At 54.3% G+C, this 25942-nt stretch overlaps 1 long non-coding RNA gene across 1 annotated transcript; it reads right to left on the bottom strand.

Annotated features, from left to right (window-relative positions):
• Positions 1–10013: 10013 nt before the first annotated feature.
• Positions 10014–14909, bottom strand: LOC109436673 (uncharacterized). Its single transcript, XR_002136143.3, has 2 exons — positions 14629–14909; positions 10014–10450 (listed from the first exon to the last, which is right to left on the bottom strand). It is a non-coding gene; the product is annotated as an uncharacterized LOC109436673 (long non-coding RNA).
• Positions 14910–25942: the final 11033 nt, after the last annotated feature.

Genomic DNA, 25942 nt, shown 5'->3' with positions numbered 1-25942 from the left:
TGGTGGGGTTCCAGGTAGCTGATGCCCTGATATGAGCACAGGACGCTGCTTCCTCCAGCAGGTCCGGCCCACGCCTGCCTCAGGCCTTTGGTTCTCGCTATTCCTCCTTCCTGAAACACTCTTTCCCCACTTCCTGCTCGTCTTCCGGATCTCAGCTCAGATATCTTCTCCCAGAGCCTGTAACCGATTCTCTGTCCGCTCTCCCTTCAGTGCAAGCATGGTGCCAACATGGAGTAGGTATCCAGCAAACCTTAGCCAAATGAGTGAAACGCTCTGTCTGAGGCTGGGTGTCAGGAGGGTTGGGGGACAGGTAGGCTGAGGAGGGCCTGTGCCAGATGGGCTTTCCTCAGGGCAGTGGGAATCCACGAGGACAAGAAGGTGGCATGCCAGACTCAGATTCTAGAAGGATCCCTTTGACTATTCTACAGGGGGTGGACCAGCAGTACAAGGCTGGAGACATGAGATGGGGAGGAGACCATGGCCTTAGTCCACATCTGGAGAGGCAGGGCCCGGCCTGGGATGGAATTTGGGAGCCAAAATCAAAGTGCTGTGGAGACAACACCAGTGGAGGGGAGAGGGAGACCAGGATGGTGCCAGGTTCTGGTGGTGCCAAGGGCCAGGTAAGAATGTGGACATTTCCGAGGCAGGGATCATTGCCGAAGGAACACATCTAGTGTGAGGTTATCTGAGGTGGCCACCTGTGGGACCCAAGCAGGCAGTGCCACCCCACTTACCAGATCCAGCGAGTCACCCCTGTGATGCTCCCCAGATCCATCCTCCTTGACTCCCCATTTTTCTGGATCAGGTCCCAGCACCCCTTGCTGATCAAGGCCACAGACTGCTCTCTGGTGGCCCCACCTTGAGCCACTTGCCTTTTCTCATTCATCCTCCGTGGTGCCACCAGCAGAGTGGGTCACTCCCCAGCTCAGAAACCTTTGATGGCTCCCCACTGCCCTCAGAACAAAGGCCAGATGCTGCTCCCAGGGGGCCCACCTGGCTTTGCAGCCTACCCCCACCCACACACACCCATCCTGTGCCACACACCCTCCCCTACCCTGTGTGCCTTTGGGTGTGCTGGGCTTCCACCTAGATGCTATCTCCCCCTCTCTGCCTGGGTATAAAGGCCACCTCTTCCGACCCCTCCCTAAGCCTTGGCAGCATGGAACGCTCAGCTCTGCCAGGCTTTTCTGGAACCCAGACCAGGAGGCATGGCCTGACCAGGATCTTTTAGTGATAATAACTTTATTTGAAATGACTTAGAAATGTTTAACAATCAAATCACATGTAATCACAAACTTGTCGAGTGACCTTAAATTGGAAAGAATTAAATGTATCCTTTGGTTGTATTCTGCTCTGTGGACAAGTTGCTTCAGGTCCGGACATACTGGATGTCAAGTCCACGAGAGCAGGGACCTGTCTGTCGAGTTCATGGATGCAGCCCTCATGCTGGGGACAGCACCCAGATAGTTGGGGTGCTGAGGGCAGGCTGGATGGGTGGGTGCATGGATGGGGAGGGTTCATATTGGCCCAGGCAGCACTGTAAGTTCAGCCAACAGTCCAGAGCACAGAGAGGATGGCCCTTCTTGGGGCTGGGCTGGGATCCATGCAGGCTCCATGGGTGCAGAAAGAACCACCTTTCTACCACCTTTCTAATCCACCTCCCAGCCCACTCTGGGGTCTCCTCTGAGCCTCTAGGCCAGCAAATGGACCAGAATTCTCTGGAACCATCCTTGACACCGCCTCTCTTCTCTCTCTCTCTCTCTCTCTCTCTCTCTCTCACACACACACACACATACACACACACACACACACACACACACACACACACAATCCATCAGCAAATCCTGTTAGATTATTTTCAACAGCTTCCTATCCGTCTCCCTGGTGCGGCCCTTGCCCCTCCCCCAGTCTATTCTCAACTCTGCAGCCAGAGGGATCCTTTTAAATGGTGAGTCCAGGAGGCCTCACCATCTGGCCCCCATTTCCTCTCTGAGCTCATCTGCTACCACCTCCCCCTGCCTCACTCCCCTCCAGCCACCGGCCTCCTCACCATTCCTCCACCATGCCAGGCACGCTCCTGGCGCCCGGCCTTTGCCCTGGCTGTTCCCTCTGGCTGGAATGCTCTTTCCCCAGGGAGCCATCTGACTCACCTCCTCACCTCCTTGCAGTCTTTGTTCAAATGTCACTTTCTCAATTAGACCTTTCTTGGACACCTTATTTATTTAAAAAAAAAAAAAAATCCACCCCTTGTTTCCCTTCCCTGTTTAATTTTTCTTCATAGCATTTATCGCTCTGGACAATAATATATTTTACTTTCTTATTATATTTTCTTGTCTGTGTTCCTCCATTAGAATCTGATCTCCGTAAAGGCAGGGGTCTTGTCCCCTGCTGTGTCCCCAGCACTGAGCATGGGGTCTACAGGGCACATATGAGGTGCTCAATAAACATATGCAGAATGAATGAATGAATGAATGACTAATAAACCTTTCCAAGTCCAGGTTTTCTCCTCCTGGGCTAGCCTGCCCTAGGCTCCACGTCCACACAGGTTCTCCCTGCCCCATCACTATTTTTATCCCTTGGCCACTGGCTTCTTAGCCTGCCACAGGCCCCTGTAAAGAGTCCTGGCCCTTTGAAGACTGTCTCCACTGACCCCCAGGCTGCCCACACTCTTTCAGAGGATGCCGGGATGGGCATGGCTACAGTGGTCCCAAGTTGAACTCAAGAGAAGACAACCAGGGTTGGTTCAGAACCATTCAGCACCTTACCCAGCAGGCCCGGGGGGACCTCAGCAACGGGGACTCCTCTGAACACCACCCCCAGCCACCAATGGACATTCCCCTGCTCCCCCCACATCCATCTTCCACATTCCCTTTCCGACTTGAGCCTCAAATCCAGCCTGGCCCGGGAGACAGAGTGGGGTTGTAAGGTCTTTGAACAAATGAGGAAATGAGGTCAGAGAGGGCATGTGAGCTGCCCAAGGCCACCAGCAAGGTCCCAGGCTTCCCTGGTGCTGGGCCTGGGGGGACGGGATAATGTGTGCTGGCTCTTCCCTTGCCACCCCCACTGCACTGGGACACTAAGCCGAGGGTGGGGAGTCTCCAAGCCCCATGAGCTACGAGCCGCTACAAACTCCAACGCTAAGAGCTGGAGGTGACTGAGGCCAACAATTCCATGAGCAGTGACAGCTCGACATGCAGTGTTTCACAGGAACTTCACACGGTTTTTGGTTGCAGAGACCTCTGGAGACCTGTTGGCTGTGGAGGCCAGCTGCATGTGTGTGATTTACGTGCACTTGTGTGCATGTGGTGTACATGTATTACAGGGCACAGATCACTGTGGGCCCAAAATCCATGTCCTCTCACCTCAGTGACATCAAAGCATGGTCTGGAGATGGAGAGGGGCACCCAGGAGGCAGAGAAGGGGGTGTCTGCACCACTCAGCCAGCAGCATAATAGGACAGAGTCCTAACCAACACACAGCACAGCAAAGGCAGCCAGACCCAGGTGCAAAAGTCAACTCAGTGGATTCACTGGATTTCAGGCCGGCAGCCCAGTCGATTTAAGCCTCAATTACATTATCTGCCAAATGGGTTTACATAATTCCACCGTTGAAGGGTGGCCAAGATCAAACAAGATGATGCAGACATTCCATACTTGGTAACTATTTAGGTTACCGGTAACCTAAGAGCTCACATTTGCACAGGAGAACAGGCTGCCCGTTCATTCCAGAAGCAATCACTGAGCCACATTTCTGCCTTGCCATGGACAGGGCACCAGCCACAAGGCTTTGCCCTCCAGGGACTCATAAATAATGATGTGCATGAACGTGTGTGTCCCAGCTGGCTGACTTTTGGAAGCAGTACAGTTTGCTGCTTTATAAACACAATCTCATGCAATCCCCTAGAGAACCCTGGGAGCTGGGGGCTGCTACTGTCATCTCACAGATGAAAAAACAGAGAGGTGAAGTAACTCGTCCATGGTCACCCAGCAGGAGAGGAGCTGAGCCGAGATTTGAATTGAGGATCTTTCTACCACACTTGGGCAGGACAGAAATCTATACAACCCGGATCATTGCTCAAATCAAGACAGCACTTGGAGCTGTGGGAACACTGGGGAAGGGGTGGCCCAGGAAGAGACTCACAGGGAACTCCAACGAGCAGGGACTTAAAAGCAGGAAGGCTTGGACAGGAGGAGAAGAGGACAGCCCTGGCAAAGGCCCAGAGTGGGGGAAAAGCAGACCAACCCAGGCCTCGTGCCCTCGGTCCAGCTCCCAGCTCTACTGTCCTAGCTGATGCAGCTCTGGGAGGCCCACTCGCATCATCTTGCCTTGGCCTATGCTGGTCCCTGTTTGCATGCTGTTCCCGACTTCCCCCCTCCTTCAGGTCCAGTGGCAGCAGGGCAGGATTTGAAAACAGGCCTGTAGATTCCCAACCATGTGTCTTTCCTCTTGCACTGCCCTGCCTCACAAAGAGGGTAGGACTTAAGCCCGCAGAGACCCAGGATGGAGAGGAGTCTGCAGGAAGAGCATGGTGAGCAGGGGGAACAGAGCATGCAAAGACATGAGGGTGGAGTCAGGATTGTGCCTCATCTGCCCTCCTGCACAGCCCAGAGTCCCCCATCACGCTCCAGGGCTCTGAAGCCAGTGCTCTTTCCACTGCCCTGCCCAGGGGTTGCCAGGATGCGGGCAGGGATATTCATGCCCTGGGAGAAAGCTATGGCACTGATGTTGCTCAGCCAGGTTGCCTCTTCTCCCTGAGCCTTGGCTTTCTCTCCTAGTCTCACCTCAAGAATTATTTGAGCAAAGCTAAGGAAAGTCCCTAACAGGGTTGGTGCTCAACAAATACCAATTGCTTAGAGCATCGTGACAGCCCACTGGATCCTGGCATTGAGCCATTTCCTAGCTGAGGAGCCAGTAAGCTATGAAAGGCAGGGAGACTCCAGGTGTAGCCTGGGTGGGGCTGTGATTAAAGCAGTGAGGTTATTACAAAGACAAAATGTGAACCCTCCCTCCTGGAGGCCAGTGTCAGTGGTGGCAAGAGGCCCACATCTGCCCTCAAACCATGCTTTCCAAAGTATCACTGTGGGGCCTCTGAGTTATTCAAGGTGCTGGCCATGGCCCAGTCCAGATGACAAATGAGATGGATAGGCAGATGTCTGCCCACCCCTGGCCTGGACCCCCAGCTCCCCAGACAGGAAGGCAGTGGGGGGGGGGGTGTCTGTGGGGCTGCTCCACAGGGGCAGGGCTGTTGGAAGAAGCCCCTTTCCCACTCTGTCCTCAGAGCCTGGCCATTATAGGAGAAGCTTGGGAGCCCTGGAAGGGGACTGTGGTATTTACTGAGTAAGTTCCATGGACCAGAAAAGGGCTGGGTACTTCACGGAGCTCCTTGACCCCTATTGCCTCTGACAGCCAGGTATTAATATCCCCATTCCAGGGGCGGCCAGATGGCTCAGTTGGTTAGAGCGCGAGCTCTCAACAACAAGGTTGCCGGTTCAATTCCCGCATCGGATGCAACTCAAGACTGAAAACGGCAACTGGACTTGGAGCTGAGCTCCACCCTCCACAACTAAGACTGAAGGACAACAACTTGACCTGGTGCTGATGGGCCCTGGAGAAACACACTGTTCCCCTATACCCCAATAAAACTTTTTTAAAAACCAAAAAACTTTAAGTTAAAAAAAAAAATCTGTATTTCACAGATAAGGAAACAGGCTTGGAGAGGTCAAAGAAATTTGGGCTGCTCAGCCCAACAGCCCCTCTGACCTAATCTCCCCTCCCCACATGCAGAGGTCCTTGGAACGCTAATGATGACGGGGAGCTCACTCCTGCCAAGACTCTATGTTGGGCACCCTGAAAGAAAGTTCTCAGTGTGCACTGAAATTGGCTCCCTGAAACCCCCACCGTAGGCCCGAGCACCAGCTCTCAGTGACACATGGAGCCAGGCCCTCTGTCCCCACAGCAGCCTTCAGAGAATGAACACAGTAGGACAGCCCAGTCAACCAGTGGGCCTCCCTTGGGTAAGTGCTCCTCTCTGAGCTGTTTCCTGAGCCGTAAAATGGGGATAACAACCCCTGCATGAGGGGTCATTGTGAGGCTTTAGGGAGTCAATAACTCTGGAACATTCCACGAGCATCCAGAGTCTTCAGAGAAGCACCAGCAGACGGGAGAGGTTCAGAGAACTTTCCAGAGGCCTGACTCGCCTTCCCAAAGGAGGAAGTGGCCTTGATGAGAGCAGGCCCATGGTGGGGACTGGGACTCGATCGCAGAGCCTGTCATGAGCAGGCTTTCACTTGTGTGACCCCGGCTCCCTCAGAATTGGCACCAGCCTCCCCAGCCCACCCGAGAGATGTGGTTCAGCCTTGCTAAAAGGAATGGGGCCAGGTTGGTCTGGATTCACGGCCTTCGCCTGCCGTTTACCAGCTATGTGCTAACAAAGCTGCTGGTCACCTCTCTGCTCTCCAGCTATAAGGAGTGCTCGGCAGAGGATGAGGCCAAACTTTGGTGTCTCCTCAAGTGCAGAGCTGGGCACACCCAAGGCCTGGCCCCTGTTAGGGACAGCCAGGTCACCCCCATCACTGTCTTCGCTGCCTCTGCTCGCTGAGGGAAGGACTGGACAAATGCAACCTGGAAGAAGGGCCCCATGTCTTTGCATATTCTGTTCCCCCGCTGACCATGATCTTGCCGGCAGGCGGACTTCTCTCACACTCAGTCCCTCCAGGCTTGAGTGTCATCCTCTGGGCGAGGCAGGACAGTGCTGCAGGAGAATCACGTGGTCAAGCGTCCACCAATGGGAAAACTGAGCCACGGAGAGGGCAAGTGATGCATCAGGATCACGGGGTGGGAGAGGGAGAGCTGGGATTCCAGGCCAGACCCCGCTGCTCCTCCTGACACCTCTCCAGGCAGCACTGATGACCTTCCCCAGTCCGTCCCACCGGCCAAGCTGCCCACACACATGCCCTGTGCATTCCCATCTCGGGGCCTTTGTCCACACGGTAACCCCAACCGGGGAGACCTGCCCTTCTCTCCACCCCAGTTGGTTCTTATCCACCTTTAAGCCCCGCCTATGCCTCCCTGCCCACCAGCCCCATCCTCAACCCCCAGAGCACATGCCCACCTGTCCACCCAACCCTCCTCTTGCCCCATTCCTCTTCACCTTTCAGGTCACGTGTGTGCGCCCTCCTTCAGGAAGTTCCCTCCGACCAGCTGGACCAATTCTTCCTCTGAGCTCATTCCGGGACACTACCCCATTCCCCCTCTCACTGTCTGTCTCCCTCCCCAGACTAGGGCTCTTTAGGGGGCAGTCTTGTCACACATGTCACCTCAGCACCCAGCACAGAACCTGGCACAGACAAGACGTTCGATACTTGCTGTCCCTACACGGCGGCATCCATCTATCCTTTCAGTCACCAGAGATACAGCAGTGAGAAGACAGGCAGAGCCTTGCTCTAGCACAGGTCACGTTCTAGTAACATCTACATACGTGTGTCAGGTCACGTGGGAACGAGTGGTATGAGGAGAGATCGCATGGGGAAAGGATGGGGGTGGGGGTAAGGGAGAGTCTTTCCGAGCTGGTGACATTTACTCAGATCTCTGAAGGGAGTAAAAGAGGAAGTGAGGTTAATATCAGAGGAAAGAGTAAACTGGGGAGAGGGTCAGCAGGTGCAAAGGTCCTGAGGTGGGACTGCACATGCTATGTTGGAGGAAGAGCTTGAAGGCCAGTGAATGAGGTGGGGGTGGTGATGGCAGGAGCGGAGGTCAGACAGGGAACAAGCAGGGCCCACCGGCAGGACTCGGACCCTGAGTGGGCTGGGAGCCATTGCAGGGTTCAGGCAAGAGGAGAGCAGGGTTTGGCGTGGGTGCTAACGGGTCACTGGCTGCTGTGTGGAGAATGGATCCCCGGCGCCGAGGGGGAAGCAGAAGACCTGGGAGGAGGCTCATGCAGGTGGGCAACACGGGGGTGGCAGTGGATATGGAGAGATGGGTCAAATCACTGGTATATATGGAAAGCAGTACCAATAGGATTTGCAGATGGATTGAATAAGGGAGGAGAGAGAGAAAGAGAGAGAGAGAGAGAGAGAGAGAGAGAGAGAGAGAGAGAGAGAGAGAGAGAATGATCCCATGGGTTTGGGCCTGAGCAAGGGAGTGGAAAAATAGAGCTGCCATTACTTGGGATGGGAAGGGTGCACGGGTGGGGCAGGTTTGGGGTGAATTTCAGGAGCTCAGTTTGTGACCTGCTGAGGTGGAGCTGCTCACTGACCATCCAAATGGAGATGTGGCAGAGGCATTGGCTGGACAAGTCTGGAGTTTGGGAGAAAAGCCCAGGCTGGGTGCGGGGACCTGCCATATGAGGCCCAGTGTCTTGCACATAGTAGGTCCTCAGTAAATACCTGCTAACCTGGCCTTCAGGGCCTTGTGGGTGACACAGAACTGGCCACAGCCCAGCTCCTGGCCTCTAGAAGAGGTGGACAAGGGGCCCCAGGGCCAACCATGGATACCCCACCCCCTGAGAGGAGCACGTGAGGCACCACCAGCATTCAATGTGGCGGGAGGGTGATCTGGGAAGTCCTGTTGGCCGCACTGGCATAAGAGTCTCGGCAGACAGAGGTGGGACGGGAATTCTGGGAAGGTAGGTGCCCTGGCTGCAGGGTGAACTGGGTAACAGGGGAGATGGCCTAAGGGAGCCAGTGGGGCTGGGGTTACATGGATGGGTCCAGGAGCCCAACCCCTGGCTCCAATCCAGGCTCTGGGACCTTGGGCAAGATACTTCACCCTGAGGTGTCCGTTTTCGCCTCTAAAATACGAGTGATAACCGTACTCCTTGCACAGGTTACTGTGAGGATCGAGTGAGTTGAACCATTTCAAGTGGCCAGAATAAAGTGATGGCAGGTGCTTAATTACGTGACCTAGTCATTAGTATTTCATCCAAAGAAGGCAGAGTGCTCCAGTTGCCTGGGAGGACGGACAAACGGGAGAGAACAGTACACAAGGCCCAAGTATAAGCTGCCTGGGGCCTAAATAAGGAGAAGGGCTTTATTCCCTTTGGGCAATGGGGAGCCATGGACAGTTCTGTGCAGAGAGATGAGGGCTGATCCATTCCGTCCTTGGTTATCCTTCACCTGGGCTCAGCTTGACACAGCCCCTCCCATTGCAGGCCCAGCATCCCACCCGGCATCCTGCCTGCGGGTTCAGGGGCACATCTCATGGTAACAGCTGGTGAGCGATCCCTGTGTCCGTCCCCACAATATGAGGTTGGTCCTATTATTAGTAAATGAGGAAACCAAGGCACAGAGAACATCACACAGATCAAGATCATCCTGCAGATAACGGCTGGCAGAAGCGGGATGCGAACCCAGGCAATGGACTCAGCTCCGGAGTCAGCACCGGCCTCTCCCGACTCTGTAACGGACCTGGACAGCTTTGACGGGACAGGGCATCGTGGAGAATCCAGCACTATCAATTCTCCCAGCTGACATGGCGAGGTGATTGTTCCCGGCCTGGGCAGAGACTAAGAGGTGATGTGACTTGCCCAGGGCCCCGCAGCTTGTCCGTGAGGACCTAGGACTCCAATGCAGGTCTGTTGGACTCTCAATGCCTGCACCGGGGGCCTGGAAGGCATGACACATGGAACCCTGAGTTCCCTTTAACCTGGGCCTGCATCAGGGCTGAGGTCTTTCAGCCTGGATCTATTTCTAAAGTCCTCGCATCCCTTTGGGAGGGGAGAAGACAGCGGATTGCCCTCTCCCAGACTGCCCTGGGTCTTGTGTCATACAGGCCCCTTTTCTGTCTCTTCTCCTCCTGATTTTGTATTTTCAAAGAGGTTTTTCATCCCTAAAACCACCCTGGCCCACCAGTCTGGTCCTGCCCTGCAGAGGAGAGACTGAAAAGAAAGCTTAACTGCATCCTTTTAACAGCTTCACAGGCAGAAAAAGCAGCAGAGGGAAATACAATGTGTGCAGACCAGGTCAGGTCCATGGTCACATAAAAATGGATTCCTGGAAAAACATGAACCAGCAACGTACCTTGTGAATTTTATTAGTCTCAAAAAATAAATAAAAGCTATTCCATTTGAATAACAAGGTAATGAGGGGAGATGAACCACTCCTTCCGTAGTGAATAAACACACAAAAACTCAACAGAACCGGAACGTTCACAGGCAGCTTCAGGTCTGATTCATTAGCCGCTTTCCTTTAGCATTTCTATTAAAATAAGACGATGTCCAAAAGGTCTGTTTGCTTTAAAAAATTGTCTTTAATACAGGGCAAGGCTTAGGTTTATTTTTTTGTTTTTTACACAAAGCTCACATTCTCCTGACTTCAGGCTTGTTACTACAGCCGGAGGGGAACTGATTTCAGAAGCCATCTGATATGTCGGATTTCTTTGTGGCATCCACTTCATCGCTCAGCAGCCAGCCATGATGTCATAAGCCCATCAGATTTCCGGTAGGGGGGAAACGCTGGGGAATTGGAAAGAATGGATGTTTCTTACTCGTCAGGAAGGGGGTGGGGAGGGGCTGGGTGTGTTTGGGAGGCGGGGGACGGGAGGCAGGCTCAATGTTTGTGATATTAAATGTCAGGCAGAAACCTGAAAAATTCAGCCACCCAGATGTTTTCTAAATATCCAGATGTCTGGCACTGAGCAGACCATGCTCCCCTCCTCCCCCCTCCCATCTCAAGAGGCGCTCGACATTTGGGCTGTGACCTCAGGTCGACAGAGAGTGTGCACTGCCAGGAGCGGTTCGTCCTCCAGGCTGCCCACCCTCGGGTTTGGAATTTTTTTCTAAATCTTTACACATGGATGACAGGAGTAACTAGGTCCAGATTTTTAAAAGCTGTTGAAGCAGTGATTTGAAAAGTTCAGTCCCTGGAATTAGCTTCCACAGAATACACTATGGAAGCCAAAAGGGAGGAAAAAAATCCCTCAGCCAACACACACACAAACATATGTGACTCTTAAGCCATAGGACTTAAAAACCCAAAACAAAACCAGCGCGTCTGAGAACCAAGGACTCTACACTGAAGCGACGAGCCCTCCTCTAGGAGCACGCTTCCCCAAATCAGAAAAACACCCAACAGCTTTGTTCTTCCTGACAAAGCCCCTTGCTTCCAAGGAACAGACAGTTGCCAACAAAAGCACGGCGTAGAACTAATTTACACTCAGTCTCTGGGAGTCAAGGAGTCATAAAGTACAGAAATGGAACAGGCTTTGCCTGGGAAGCTGCCTCCCCACCACAGGCAGTGGGGACCCCGGGCCTGGGGGAGCCCTGAGGCCACAGACCCAGCAGAGTCCCGGCTTCCAGGCTGGCCTGGCCACATGCCCACTAAGGCCACCTCCGAGGCCTGTGACATCACCGCTAATTGCTCCTGAAAATGAGCCAAGAACTGCAGCCCCCACAGGGCCCAAACCTTACAACTTCACAGGGAGCCAGGCGGCGAGGCAGCTGGGGAAGGGGACCAGCCCCAATTAGAACCCAGTGCTTGGATGATGAGGAAAAGGATGGCCGAAGGGAGGGTGTCTGGCAGAGAACAGGAGATTTGTCGGGGCTCAAGGCTCGAATGGGGGGGGTGTTCTGTGGCCTCATCTCCTAGAACAACCCCTGTGCTTTTCAGATATAGAAACTGAGTGGCTCAGTGGCCTTCCCTAGGTCACCACGCTAATTAGTAGGACAGCCAGTCCTGGGGAACAGAAAACACAGACCTGGCATGGCACAGCTCTTCCCTGAACGTTATCTAATTTAATCCTCACAACACCCTGTGAGGGAAAGATTATCATTAACCTCAGTTTCCAGAGGAGCCAATGGAGGCGCAGAGAGGTTAAGTAATTTGCCCAAGGTCACACAGCTCATCATTAGCAGAACTTGGCCTGAACCTCTGAGTCGCTGACTCCAAATCCAGTGCTCTTTCTGCTGGGTGTGGGGAGGCAGTTAGGGTCGATCTGGGAGCTGTGAATCTGATTTAAATACATATTTTAAAAGCTGGTGATCCCCACAGAACAGAAGGGAGTAAATCACTGCAAATTAATTTTTTAAAGCAATTCCAGTCAGGAGGTCTGGTTGGCTAGGTGGGCGGGGAAGCTGCTTTTATTCTGTCCCAGCCAGAGCCTGAATAAAGCATGTAGATGCTCTCCAGCCCTGCATGCATGGAGGCTGCTCAATCCCCTGAAGTGGGGAGGGTGCGCTAAAAGCTTTGTGGGGCATCTCTGAGAGCATAATCTGCTGGAGGAAAGGTGCCAGGCGCACAGGTCTGACAGAGTCAGGGGAGGGAGACATTCACTGAGTATAGAAAGTACAAAAAATAATAAGAGCCAGTCCCTCTTAGACCTAATTCTTACCTTCCAGCCAGGAATTTAAATGAACTGCAGCTCACCTGGGCAGCTATTTGTGCCCAGAGGCCTGGGTCAGAGAGGCACTGCCCAGGGTCCTGTCTGCGCAAGACAGGGGTGGGCTGGGGGGTGGAAGCCAGGCAGTTACTGTGTAGCCCCGTAGCCTGGCCATCCTGGGAAGCCTGCTGGCCACCATCTTCTCCCAGAGTAGCATTTGAAGAACTGGGGCAGAAAAATGAGGAGTAGGCTGGTCTGAGCCCAGAAAACAGGACAGGCACCTGCCCCCAGACCTCCCTCACCGTCCCTGGCAGGTCTACTTCCCTTCCAGCGGGACAGCATTGGCACTGCATTGGGCCATCTGCGCCAGGCCTCCCCCTGTTCTCTTCCCCACCAGGCTAGTTTCTTTCACTTTGTTTCTATGAAAGGTAAGTGGGGTGTAGTGCCCAGGACTCAGTCCAATGAAGGGGAAAGAAAAGTTTCTGCCGTCTGGATATCTGACCTGGCTGAGCAGCTACTGTCTTTCTGGGGAAATTCTACTCATTCTTTGTTTGCTTTGCCTACAATCTACCCAGAAGAGATTCAGGTCTGCACTCATGGCACTTATAATTGATGGGGGGGAGACAAACATTGATCTAATAATGACATAAAAATGTTCATGGAGGGAGTGGTCCCAGGCGATGAGAGATCGTCATAGGAAGGGGCAGGTCAGGAAGGTCAGAGAAGGCTTCCTGGGGCCCAAAGGAGGAGGAGGCATTAATCCTTCCGACTTACTGTCACCTCTGCAGAGAAGCCTTCCCTGTTGCCCATCCAAGGTTGTCTCCCGTCCCCATACCCCATTCCCTTCTGGCTGTTGTTCATCATCTATGTCCCTGCATTGGTCTGGAAGTCCCATGAGGGCAGAGACTGGGCCTGTCTTGTTCACCCACTGAGTTGCCCATGCCTGGGACATCGTAAAAGTTTGAAGACTACTTGCTGACCAAAAAAATAAACATGTGCAAAGGAGCTGTGGTAGGAGGAATCACAAAGACTAGGAGAGTGTGGGAGTAAGAATGGGGCAAAAGACACAGAGAGAAATGGGAGATGAGACGGAGGCACCCCAAGAATCACGCTGGACATATAGGTATCTCCTCCAGACTCTGGGCTCCCTTCTGCCCTTCCCCTGTGGTAGAGACTGCGGTTGGGTGTCTTCCCCCTTACAGTAGAGTGTCATATAGATACCCTGCCCCACTTGATCTGCCCTAGGCACGGCACCCCAGGGGGGCGAGGTAGGTGGGCAGTAGCATCGACCTGGTCCCTCTCCTCCACTGCCACCTTCCCTCCTCCATTCATTCCTTTGCCTGGTGCTGTGAGGCCACCTGGAGCCACAAAACGGCAGTGGGAGGCAGATCCAGGGGTCCCAACTCAGGGCCTCCCTACACCCCCTCAGGTCCCATCTGCACCTCCTCCCAAACCTCACTACCGCTTCTGGCACCCTTTCTCCTCGCTGATACAGAAGTGGAGGGAGAGGAGTTGGGCTCCGGGCTTGGCCCAGACCCTTGCACCCCCTGATTACCAGCGTGTGTGTCAGAACACCAACCTCGCCTCTCTCCCTGATTCCTCACAGGTGAAGGAATGGAGATACCTCCGCAGACTCAGCGAGCAGAGTGGGAGCTTGGTGAACTTGTCTGAAAAGTTCAAAGTGAATCTCTGCAGCAGCTGAGGCCAAGGTTTGGGACCTCCTCCCGCCATCCACCCCGGGAGGCGGCTGAAACACCACGTGGGGGTGCGCGGGGGTCCCAGCCCCAGCGCCACGCCTCCAGCTGCGCCCAGACCCGGCTCCGCACCGCCCGCGGCGCGCGCTCTAGCAAACTTTCCGCGTCTGCCACCCGCCCGCGTCCACACCTGTTAGTGGTTCTGCAGCGCCTCAACCACCAGCGCGTGTGCGCACAGTCTCACCTGCCCCCGGGTCGCTGGAGGGTGCCTGGGGCGTAGTCCGTGCCTGCACGGTCTCACCAGCTGCGAGTGAGGCGGACTGCCAACCTCAGGCTGAGGGTTCAGTCCGGACGACCTCGGGGGCGCCTCGGTGGGACCACCTTCGCTCGTCTACACCGCCTCGGCGGCGCTCAGGTCACAGAAGACGCCCGCGCCCAGGGGCCGAGTCCACACCGCCTCATACATGCCTCAGCTCGGGACCGCTTAAGGCTCACAAGACCTTTCAGAGAGCCGACCCGGACGCAGACCCGGCAACAGCCACTCAGTGTGGGGATGGTGCCCCGATCCCATCCTCTCCCGGTGCCCCCGACGCCGGGCGAAGCCCGCCCGGGGGATGCTTACCTTGCCCGCGCCCTTACGCTCCTGTCCCGGCGGTGCCGTCTCTTTCATACATTTTGCAATATTGTCGATGGCGAAAGTAAATGTTATAAATCCTCTCCCGGTCACGCACCTGTCCCCCAACCTCCCTCTGTCTTTTTTTTTGCCTTTCGGACAATACTCTGCCCCAGCGACCAGCCGCTAGCGAGGGGGCTACAAGCAGGCGCGGCTGGCGGGGTGGGGCGGAGCCTGGGCGGGCAGAGGGCGGGATCCGGCGGGGCGCTCGGGCTCTGGCCGCCCTCCCCGGGGAAGCCGCGGCCGGCGACTAGCACTCCTCTTCCTGCTCCTGATTGGTCGGCAGGCCGGCGATGCTGACACCTGATTGGCTGAGACAAAGCCGGGGCTCAGGCAGTGGGGGTGAGAGATTAAAGGTTTCATTCTTTGCCTTTTTCCTGTGGCCGCCGCGGCTCTTTTGGGCCTCCTGATATCTGCAGACTTTTCCTTGCTGCTTCGTGCACCCCATCATAACACTTAACCACCCCAAATGTAACTGGTTTTTTTTTGGTCCATTTCTACCAAATAGGTAGCACCTTAAGGTCGGGACACAGGGTTTGTGCAGCTCACCACTGTTATTTCCACGGCCAGGCACACAGCACGGTGCTCAAAATGTGTTTGCTTGAATTAACGGAAAATGTACATACAGATTTTTAGAGCTATCTTTATGGCTAGTAACAGCCCAAGAAGATGGTATTACTATTCTGCTTCAAGAATGGAGAGATTGAGGTGCAGAGAAATGCTGTGCCTGGGGAGTGAATGACAGAACTGGAATTGGAACATGCTTACATCATTGGACCTCAGATTTCCTCTACACAGCGATGCCCTGTGGAGTGTCAGGGTCTCGGTTTCCCATCTATCAAAAGAGAGTGTTGGATCAGAGCAGAAGATGTGTTAGAAGATGAGCTGTTTCAATGAACATGCTGTACCCAGCACCGCGCTTGGCAGTAGGAATGAGACAGCCCCAGCCTCCACATTAAGTCCTAATAGCCTGCTGGGCCCTCTTCCTCCTTGGAACCCCCTCCTGTGTAAATCACAGGGGAAGTTGGAAGCACTGTGCTCAAACCAGGCTACTTGCCCACCTCTGGGGCATGTGGGAGAAGCCAAGGGGCCCATCATTAAGCAAACTGACTCGAGCAGGCATTCTGGGGTTAGGGCAGGCCTTAGGAACTCCTCAGGTGGGTCCTTTCAATTGTGGGATGGTCTCTGATAAAGGATAGAGGAGAAGGCTTCCTCTGACAAAGGAGGGTGTAGGAGCTGCTCCTGGAGTTGGGTGGGGAGGGTTAATCGGCCAGAAAAATTGAGATCCTGGACAGCCAGATTCAGGTGTAGAGAGGAGCCAGCTTGATGGCACAGCGAGTTCTCCCTGTGTCTCTGTCTTCACATGGCCTCCTTATAAAGACACTAGTCATTGGGTTAGGGCTCGCCCTACTTCGGTATGACTTCATCGTGATTACCTCTGCAAAGCCCCTATTTCCAAATCAGGTTATATTCACAGGTACCAGTGGTTAGGACTTCGATATATCTCTTTGGGGGACACAATACAACCCACAACAAGGTTCAATGAGGAAAGAACATTCTGGTCAGAGGCCCTGAGGCTGCCCAGGGTAGATTACCCTCCTAGCTGCCCACTGTTCTCTTAGGGCTTATCTCCAGCTCGTCCAGGTTCCTGGTACCTGGCGGCTGCCTGAACAGAGCCAGGAGGGAGCTCACTCTCTGGATATGACCTTCTCACGGCTCTCCTTCCAGCCAACCCTGCCCAGCCTGGGGCCCTGAGGAGAGCCCAGCTTGCCTCTCCCTCCTCCCCCTGCCTGCCTGGTCCCCACCCCAACCCCCACCCGCATCCCGAATGCAAGACGGACAAGGACAGTAAAAGCTGTTTCACAAGCAGGTGGTGATTAATCGCCAAGTTAATTAAAGAGGCAGTAATTACGCTCAGATTTCAGAGGAAGGAGTGACGTCTTAGGCAGGGGTGGGTGGTCAGCCTTAGTCCCCCTGAAGAGGTGGGGCCAAAAGACAGAAAGGATTCAAAAAGGCAGGAAGAAAAACAGGTAACATTTTTTTAAAAAATGGATGCTTTAACCATAGCTATAATGTTTTATTTGTCAGAATCAGCTGGTGGACTGTTTAAGCTTGCCGCTGTACTTTTCCATGTCTTTGAAATATTTAATTAACAACAAACAACAACAACAACAAATGGCAGGGGGGAGGTTAAGCATTTCTAAGCTCCAGTTTGGGATTTATAAATGTCCTCAAATACCAGCGTGCCTCACTTTACACAATGGAGGAAGCCTTAAAAGTATGTGTAAATCGAATCCCGTTTGCCCACCCAGTACGTCCGCGCACCAGCGATGCTCTATCTTCATTTCTGATTGATTTTCCCTGGCAGAGGCGCAGAATTCTTCGCTTTAAGTGTCAGGCTCTCTCTGTCAAGTAGTTAATGACCTATAAAGCACTTAAAACATACTGGAGGAGACGCTATTTGGAGGCACCCTGTGGTGTACCCTCTCCTATTGTCAGTAATCACCACTCATTTATTTGCTCTTATTGGTTTGGAATTTGCTATCAGGTTTCCCTAAAGTGGAAAGGTCCAATTCCATAGGGGTCCAGATGGGTGCTAGGGTTTGCACCAGAAATAGCAGCAGCAGGTGAGGAAGGAAAAGGCCCTTTCCTTGAGATTCCTTGATCATGGGGGCCCTGGTCACCTGTCCATACACCTTCCCTAACTACCTCCTGCCTCCTTCAGCTGTGGCCACCATGACCGCCCGTTTTTTCTCAGCATCTGTCTGCAGCCTCGACCTGCTTCCTGAGTCCTGACCCTCTCTCTTGGCTGCCTTTGGGACACCTCCTCCTGGATTTCTCTTCCTGGATTTCTCTTCCCGGATTTTGCTGCTCCGCTTCTGTGCTTTTGGTTGTATTTGCTGAAGCCAGTCTCTGTCAATTGGATGGGGGTATGGACACCTCTTCATCTTCACATCTTGATGCCAGCAGGTCTTTTTGGCCCCCCTCTGAAGTGGCTCTACAATCTAGTCCTTTGCTCCAACCTCTGCCACCACAGCCTCTGTCCCAGCCCCTAAACTTTTGCCTATTTCAGCAGTCTCCAGATTAGACTAGGCCACCCTTCCCAGAGCCACTCACTCAAGTTATTTCCTAAAGAACAGTGTAGGGGATTTTGCCCTCCTGCTCCCCAAACTCTGTGCTCCTCAGGCCTCAGCCTGGTATCCAAGGCCCTTCCCAACCTGGGTCTGGTGTCATCTCCCCAGGCTCCCCCTAAGCGACTCACATTCCCTGCCATCTCACTCCATCTGTCTTCAGGCCTTTATTCATGATATTCTCTACCTGGATTGTCCTCATCCTTCAAGGCCCTCACTTCCAGGAAGCCTTCTTTGATTTGCTCAGGCGGAGTAACTGCCCTCCTTGGGGCTCCCATTGGCCTTACTTCTACAATGCATTTTCCCTGGGTTCCTTGGGTGTCTGCCTGCCTTGTCATTTATTCAGGGACATTTATTGAGTGTCCACTGTGAAAGGAATTGTTTAGAGCATCAGCTTTGGAACCAGACAGGCCCAAGTTCAAATCCGGCTTTGCCCCTTGCCAGCTGAATGATCTTGGGCACTCGCTACCCCTCTCTGAGCCTCAGTTCCCTCCTCTGCAAATGCCCCAGAGCTGGTGCCTGCCCCGATTGGAGGATGATGCCAGCCTGGCAAGGTCAATGCTGAGAGTGAGAGGAAAGGCCCAAGGTTGGGGTGAGCACAGAGGCCATGGTGGCAGCAACCTCTAGGGTCAGAGCTGTGGTGGGGCAGGAGAGTTTCTCCAGGAGGAACCAGCCTAGGAGGCTGAATAAGCTATTTCAGGGGAAAAGTGTACCTGTTTCCTAGGGCTGCTGCAACCGATTACCACAAATGTGGTAGCTTAAAACTGCACACATTTAATCTCTTACAGTTCTGGACGCCAGAAATCCAAAATCAGTTTCACTGGGCGGAATCCAAAGTGTCAGCAGGGCCACACTCCCTCCAGAGGCTCAGTTTCGTTGCCCTTTGCAGCTTCTAGAGCTGCATGTCTTTGCTCATGGTCCCTTCCTCCATTTTCAAAGCCAGCATCGTCAAATCTCTTTCTCTGATTCCATGTCATATTGCCTTCTTCCTGCTGTCGGTTACCTCTCTCTGCATCCCTCTTAACAGGATACTTTCGATTGTAATAATCTAGGATAATCTCCCCATCTCAAGGTCCTTAATCACCTCTGCAAAATCTTTCACAGGTTCCGGGGATTAGGCTGTAGATGTCTTGGGTGGGGTGGGATGGGAATGGGTGGAGGCATTATTCAGCCTGCGTAGAAGACACCTGAGCCAAGTGGTTCCAAGCATGAGCTCTGACGTCACTTCCGGGGCTTGAATCTCAGCTGCACCATCTGCCAGCTCCGTGGTCGTGGTCAAGTTGCTACACCTCTCTGATCCTCAGTTTTCTCATCTATAAAATGGGAACGGTGCCTAGCTCTAGATAATAACTCAGTGGGCATTTAATCCTGGAGGTTGAGAGAGAGGCCCCGAAAAGACCCTAGGAGGGAGGGAAGAAAGGCAGGAAAGGAGATAGGGCAGGACAGGCCCTATCTGCGCACATGCTCTGTCCTGGAAATAACGGAAAGGCAACACAAAGTGTTTAAACATGGATGTTTTTGTTTTTGTTTCCTCTTATTGAGATATAATCCACATATCATAAAATTCACCCTTTTAAAGTGTGCGACTCAGTGGTTTTTAGCAAGTGACAAGGTTGTGCGACCATCAGCACTCTCTCAATCCAATCCAGAACATTTTCATCACCCCATAAAGACACTCCATACCCTCTAGCAGTCACTGCTCCTCCCCCAAGGCGGGGCAGTTTTAGGATGAAGCGTCCTAAAGCTCCCCATAATCAATCTCCAACTCCAGGCTTGAACCCAGGAAGAATTGTGATGTGGGGTAGGGGTGCCGCTGAGGGGCCAGACCCACCTGGGTTCATCTTCCTCCCCAACCCCTCCTAGTTCCTCACTTTATCCGAGGAAACAGGGATGACCCACTGCACAAACTGAGGGAGGCTGAGGCACAGCAGCTCGCTGTATGTACCAGTTGCCATTTTTCTTTCTGGACATGGTCACTTGGCTCCAGAGTCTTCCCCTCTGGGACTCACCTGTCCGAACAGGTCGGAGATGGGGTGGTGTGTGAGTGTGTGTGTGTGTGTGTGTAGCAGCTATCCTGGCTCCACCCCCCACACATGGCCCCTTGGGGCTCCTCCCACACGAGGCAATACCTATGGGGCTTCTAGAGGAAGTTGGGAGCATTTGATAAGTTCCCAGAGAGGCTAGAGTAGGGAACCTTTTTAAGGCCTGAGCAGCCCTGAGCCTCTCCTACTCTTTGGGTGGCTGTGACTCGGCTGGGATAGGAGGGACCCACAGTGGGCTTCTTCAGTGCCCCCACCCTGCACCGCCCACTGGGCTTAGTCTGCTGGCTGCTTGGAGGGTCCCAGGCCCTGCACGGTCAGGGCTGTCTGGCTTAGCCTAGAGGCAGCTGAAGCAGAAGGGAAGGCCATCTGGTGAGGCGAGGGACAGCAGTGAGGACATCGCTGAGTCGCTGAGGCATCCCCTGGCAGTGACAGGGACTTCTGGGATCAATTAGCAGAACCACCCTAACAGGGCTCAAGGCCCCTGACGCACGCTCGCTCCACAGGCACGTGTCATCGATCGGAGCCTCTGACAGCCTCAGCAGCCAGGCAGGGAAGCAGAGGCTGCTGCTGGCCTTTCTCATGCGCCTGGGCCTCACTGCCAATAGCGGGGCACGCAGCCTGCCCCTTTCCATCAGGCGGGAGGGGGCGGGCTTTCCCGAACCTTTCATTGCCTTGCCTTTCCTGCTGTTGTGGGTAGAACAACACGTCTGTCTCAATTTTCACATACGTAAAGTGGGTCACGTACTAATTAGAGATCACTTCCTGGAAATTGGAAACAAAAATCATTCTCCCTCTTCCTGCAAGAACTGACACTAAATTGCCAGCCAAGGAAAAGGTTCACTTATTTTTTAAACAGATATCTCTTGAGCCCCTACTATGAATCAGGCACGAAGAGGAATAAGCAAAGTGTTCCCCCACCCCGTGCTCAGGAAGCCTGAGCCTCCTGGGGGAGATGGATGTGTGTGAATTGATTGAAGGCGAGGCGGTCAGAGCAAAGAGAGAGAGAAATAAATTGCTTGGTAGGGGAGGGGATTTTAGGGAAGGCTTCATGGAAGAGGTGGCATTTGAGCAGGATTTCCTGCCAGGTTCACAGGTGGGGACTTTGGCACCTTGGGGAACAGCAGCCATGGATGGGAGTATGGATGGGCCTTGGGGTGACTTTGGGCCTGTGAGAGCTGGTCAGAAATGAGGCTGATGGACTCCATGAGGATGGAACCACCTGTCTGTATCGCAGCCCCAGCACAAGGCCTGGCAGATGGCTGCAGCTGCGGGTTGTGAGAGCCCTGAGCCCAGGGCTGAGGGACCAGGCCTCCATCCTGTGGACAGTGGAAGCCACTGCGAGGTTTTGTATCAGGTGTGAACGAGGGGGTCCAACCTCGTCTTTTGGCACGTGGATGTCCATTTCTCCCAGCACCACTTGTTGAGAAGACTGTTTTTTCTCTGTTGAATTAGCTTGGCCCTTTTGTTGAACAGATTTGACCAAAAATGTAAGGTACTGAAGGGTTTTGAGAGGGGAGTGATGTGGTCAGATCTGTGCTGTGGAAAGATCAATTTGTTGACAGAGGCAGGGGAGGGCTGGAAGGGGGAGGGGCTGGAGGGAGACTAGATGGGTGGGCTTGACGGGGGAAGGACGGGGGAACTGGTGAGAAAACCAGATCAGCCCAGGGCCATGGTGGGGAGCCAGCAACAGGGCTGTGCCCTGAGCCGAGGCCATGAGGTCGGCTAGAAGGTGGCCCCCTGGCCTGTGGCACTCAATAGGGAATCAGGATGGGAGTGGGGGGATGACAGAGAAAAATCCTGTGCTCCTAGGCCTCTTAAAGTCCACAAAGTGGTAAAATGAAACCCTCTCTAGATACAGCCATTGCAAGTAGGTTTTCAGGTAACGAGGGGACTGTCAATGTGGAACAATGCCAATTATAGCAGCATTATCCCGGATTATAAAGCTTCTGAGAGGCAGCTCACACTTCCAGGCATGCTGGGCCGGAAATTTCCAGGGGAGGTTTGGGACCCAAACGTCTAGGCTGCCCGAACCAGGCCCCACAGTGGATGTGAGCTGCCAGGTGGGTGCAGCCCCATCACCTCTGCTGACCTACCTCCAATTCCCCAAGGAGATAGGCCATGATGTGTGTGTGTGGGGGGGGGGCAAGAAGACATCCCCCAACTCCCACAGGTCTGAGAAACCAGGTATGAGCAATGTAAGGCTGACAGGGCGTCTATGAAGGAAATTTGCCCCTTCATGAACTGTGTCCCTGGAGGCACCAAGTCCCTCTAAGTCTCTTTCTGTCCCCCTCCCTGCCCCCATCCTCCTTTTTCTGACCTGCAAAGGCAGTGGGACAGCATATAGTTGGAGCCAGCCCAGCGCTGCCCCTTCTGGGCTGAGTGACCTTTAGCCAGTAGGCTTTTCTGCATCCTAGTTTCTGCTTTGGTAAAACCGGGAGACAAGCCCCCCACTTAGCAGGGTGCTTTCGGGATTAAATGGGGGATTGTAGATGAAGAGCCTGAGGACTAGGAAGCAGCACAACCTTCGTGTGTGACGATGTGTCCCCATCCTGACAGGTGTGCAGCTATGTCCAGAGATGTTCCCTGCAGCCCCTTCTGTGAGGTTGGAAAATTGTGAACTGAAAAGGCCATTGGAAGGACCTGATTAAATCAGGGTCCACGGGTCCTGTGAGTCCTTTGCTGCGAGCAGAGTCTGGCAGCTCTGATGTGCTGTCACGGGCAGACCCCCACCTCGAGGGGCTACGTGAACAAAGCAAGCACAAATAACACCTACAGAAGGATGCCATTTAAGTTTTTCAGAACCCTGCACAAGCACTATATAATTTATATCTTCATATATATGCACATATATGTAGATGCAATAAAAATAGCCCAGAAGAAAGCACATCCAAATGACCCAATGGTTGCCTCTGGGGAAGGGACTGGGATGGAGGCTGCAAAGCGGCAGGAGCATCAGAGGGAATTTCACTTTGCTGTAGTTTAATGTTTTACGCAATATGCACCCACATCACTGCGTAGATATACACATGGAAGAAACACATGTAACACCAAGTGCAGAGAGGAGGCCCAGAACTGTGCTCGGTCAAGGCGTGGAGGCCCAATTACCACCGCGGGTCAGAGGAGTCTGGGAAAGAAGTTGTCTCAGTGCCTCAGTGCTGATGTCCCGAGGAGTCTGGATTCAGGTTTGGGGAAGCCCCTCAGGTGGACAAGTGACATCCCCTGGCATCCAGGAGGGACAGAGAGATGCCATTCTGTCAGCCTGGCTGGGCCAAGTCTATAGCCCACCTCTCCTGGCTGAGCAGTCTGCCAAGAAAACTATTGAACTACATAAAAATCCATCCTGGAAACCCCAGAGGCATCCTTAGAATGGAGCACGGTCTTTAAATTAGAATGTTAAAAAAAAAAAAAAAAAAAAAAAAGGCAGATTTGCCTGTAACTTGATTTCAGGTTAGTGAGGGCTGGTGGCCAAAACGCAGTGGCTGTGCCTGGCCGTCCATCTCCCGCTCACCCCCACCCCCACCCCCCACCCTTGCCAAGGTCCTGCAATGTTGGTTGTGAAGGTGGGATTCCATGTACAACTGGCACGTGTTCCCATGGAAACTCTGCTTCGCAGAATCCTCTGGAAATTGTTGCTGGGGAGGAGCCACCACTTCCCACACCGACTTTGCAGTTTGGCTTCCAGGGATGGTTTTCTCCAGCAAGTGCTGAGAGGAGCAGCAGAAGGGAGGGTTGGAGGCGGAAAGCCACCCAAAGGGGCAGAATGGGCCATTTCTGAGCCTCTACCCTGGAGAGGCCAGTGGAGGCTGAGGGTGTCAAAAGTAGCTGAACTGTTCCAGATGCCCCAGGGCTCTGAACAGGGTGGCAGAGCACGACCTAGGAGGAGATGGTGGGAAACCCCTGTGAGAGCAAGGGCAGGCCAGGCAGAGAAGCATCCTCTGAGACCACCCCCTGTGGTGGGGCCTTGGGGCAGGGTCCCAACTAGAGGAAGCAGTGCCTGAGGCCTGGCCCTCAGGGCTGCCTGGGGCTTCTCATACCAGTTCTAGGCCTGGGGTCTACCCTCAGGTTGGCTGCCATCTGCCCTTGGCGTCTAAGACTCCGCTTCACCTGTTACCCCTCAGGGCCCCTTTCCTTGGGCACTCTCCCAGCTGCTCTCTCCTCCTGATCTCTCACACACACGTACACGCACACGCACCTCTGCTTGCCTTGCCCGCACCCTCAGGTGCTCTCTGTGGGTCCCCACCCCCCAGGAGGCCTGCCCCTCACTGAGCAGACCCCCTCCACACTGCCTCCCGACAGCCTGTTTTTCCTGAAGGATTAGTGGAGAAGGAAACACACACAAGCTGCACACCCACTGAGCCCCTGCACAAGCAGGGAGTTCCCCATCTGTCCTCTCTGAGCAACGCTGAGCAAGTTTGTCACTTAAGCCCAGCCTCGAGTGGACAGGGTTGCTGGGAGGGGGAACCGGGGTTCAAGAGAACCCCAATATGACCCCCAAGGATGGTTCCTCTCTCTCTTCTCCTCCACCCACTCAGTCACAGGTAGGCTGCCAGCCTGCCTGTAAGGAGCTCTCTTCCCCTCCCTCTCCCTCACTGCCACCCTTCACCCCTGCACGGGCCCATCTCCAAAGACTCAGTCCTGGAGCGGGAACAGGTGCTGTCTTCTTTGCTCCACACCGGGAGTCCCAGATTCTTCCCTCACCTCCCTTGTGCCAAAGCCCCTCCGACACTGGCACCCTTCCACACTGGCCCTCCTCCTCCTTCCTGCCTCTCTCCGTGCTCACTGAAGACGTTGAAACCTCCTGGCTTCACAGCCTTGCCCTGAACCAGACTCAGCCACCACACTGGCAATGTCTGTGTCCACAAGAGGGCTGACCCCACAGGCCACAGAGAGGAGTTGGGATTTTGTTCCAATTCAGGTGGGAACTGTGAGGGTTTCAAGCACCAGGAGGGTCTGGACCATGGAGAAGGGAGTGGAGGCAGAGCAGCCATGCTGGGGCCTAGGCCAGGGTTCCCCTCTCAACCTGTGGGGCCAACTGGAAAAGGCTGATTCCCAGGCAACGGTCCTGAGGCCAAGAGGCCCAGGCCCAGCGAGGTGGCCTCCTCCTGCTCTTGCTGGCTGTGGTGTTTTGGGGGAGGTTCACTGCACCCTGAACAGCACTGTCTCCCCTCACCCTCACCCCCACCCTGGCCTGGCCTCAGGCTGTTGGAGTCAGGAACCTTAGAGGGTCCCACTGTAGGCTTAGGCAGCTCTCCCTCCCTGAAAAGGCACGAAATTCACCAAACTCCAGCCTCCTGGGGAGGAGAGCCTTCTCCACTCACCTTATAACCCGGCTCGGAGCCCTCCTTGCTATAGGCTCAAGGGCCGGGCCCAGAACCAAGCTGGGAGGCTCTGGACTGTCCTGTGGGCCCAGGGAGGCTCAGTGTCACCCTAGCAGAGGGGCTGAGGGCTTCCTCTGGACATCACCCTATGCCCATTCCCCCACCCCAGTCTTTCTGTCCCTGCAGTGAGGAGCCTGTGCTGCTCTGGCACAGAGTCGGGGCTGCACTTTGGGCCCCCCACCATTCCCAGACACATTTGGGGTTTGTGTGCGAGGGCACCTCAGGGACGTCCGGGGCAGCAGGGGTTGGGGAGGGAGGGTTGTCTTGTACATTTTACAAATGAGAAAACAGTGGGAAGCTGAGGGAGAGATGGGGGAGAGCCTGGCAGATACCAGTTTAGGTGACCTGGACTCAGCCCCTGGCTTCCCGTGAAATGGGTTTCCCCCTACAGTGCGGGGCTGCGGTGGGGGTGAAATGAGGGGCAATGTGAGCAGAAATGGCTCAGGGCCAGGACTGAGGTTCCACCATCGACACGGGGCTTTTGTAACATGAGGGGACCCCTCGGTCCACCCAGGGGAGGCCCTAGATGACTGAGGCAGGTAACCTTGAGGCAGCTGGGACTGGCCCTGGGCCAAGAGGGAAAGTGCTGGTCTGACCTCCACCCCAGGGGCCGGGGGCTGGGCCTCAGGCAGAGAAAGGCAGGGTAGGGTGGGGTCAGGATAGGCCAGACAGAGGGCCTTTGGGGGACTGGGCTTTAGGTGGAAGGAGGCGC

This window comes from Rhinolophus sinicus, chromosome 1 (genome assembly GCF_057876585.1).
Source record: "Rhinolophus sinicus isolate RSI-liver-muscle chromosome 1, RSI-T2T, whole genome shotgun sequence".
Lineage (NCBI taxonomy): Eukaryota > Metazoa > Chordata > Mammalia > Chiroptera > Rhinolophidae > Rhinolophus > Rhinolophus sinicus.
This window is presented reverse-complemented; position numbering and strand designations above follow the sequence as displayed.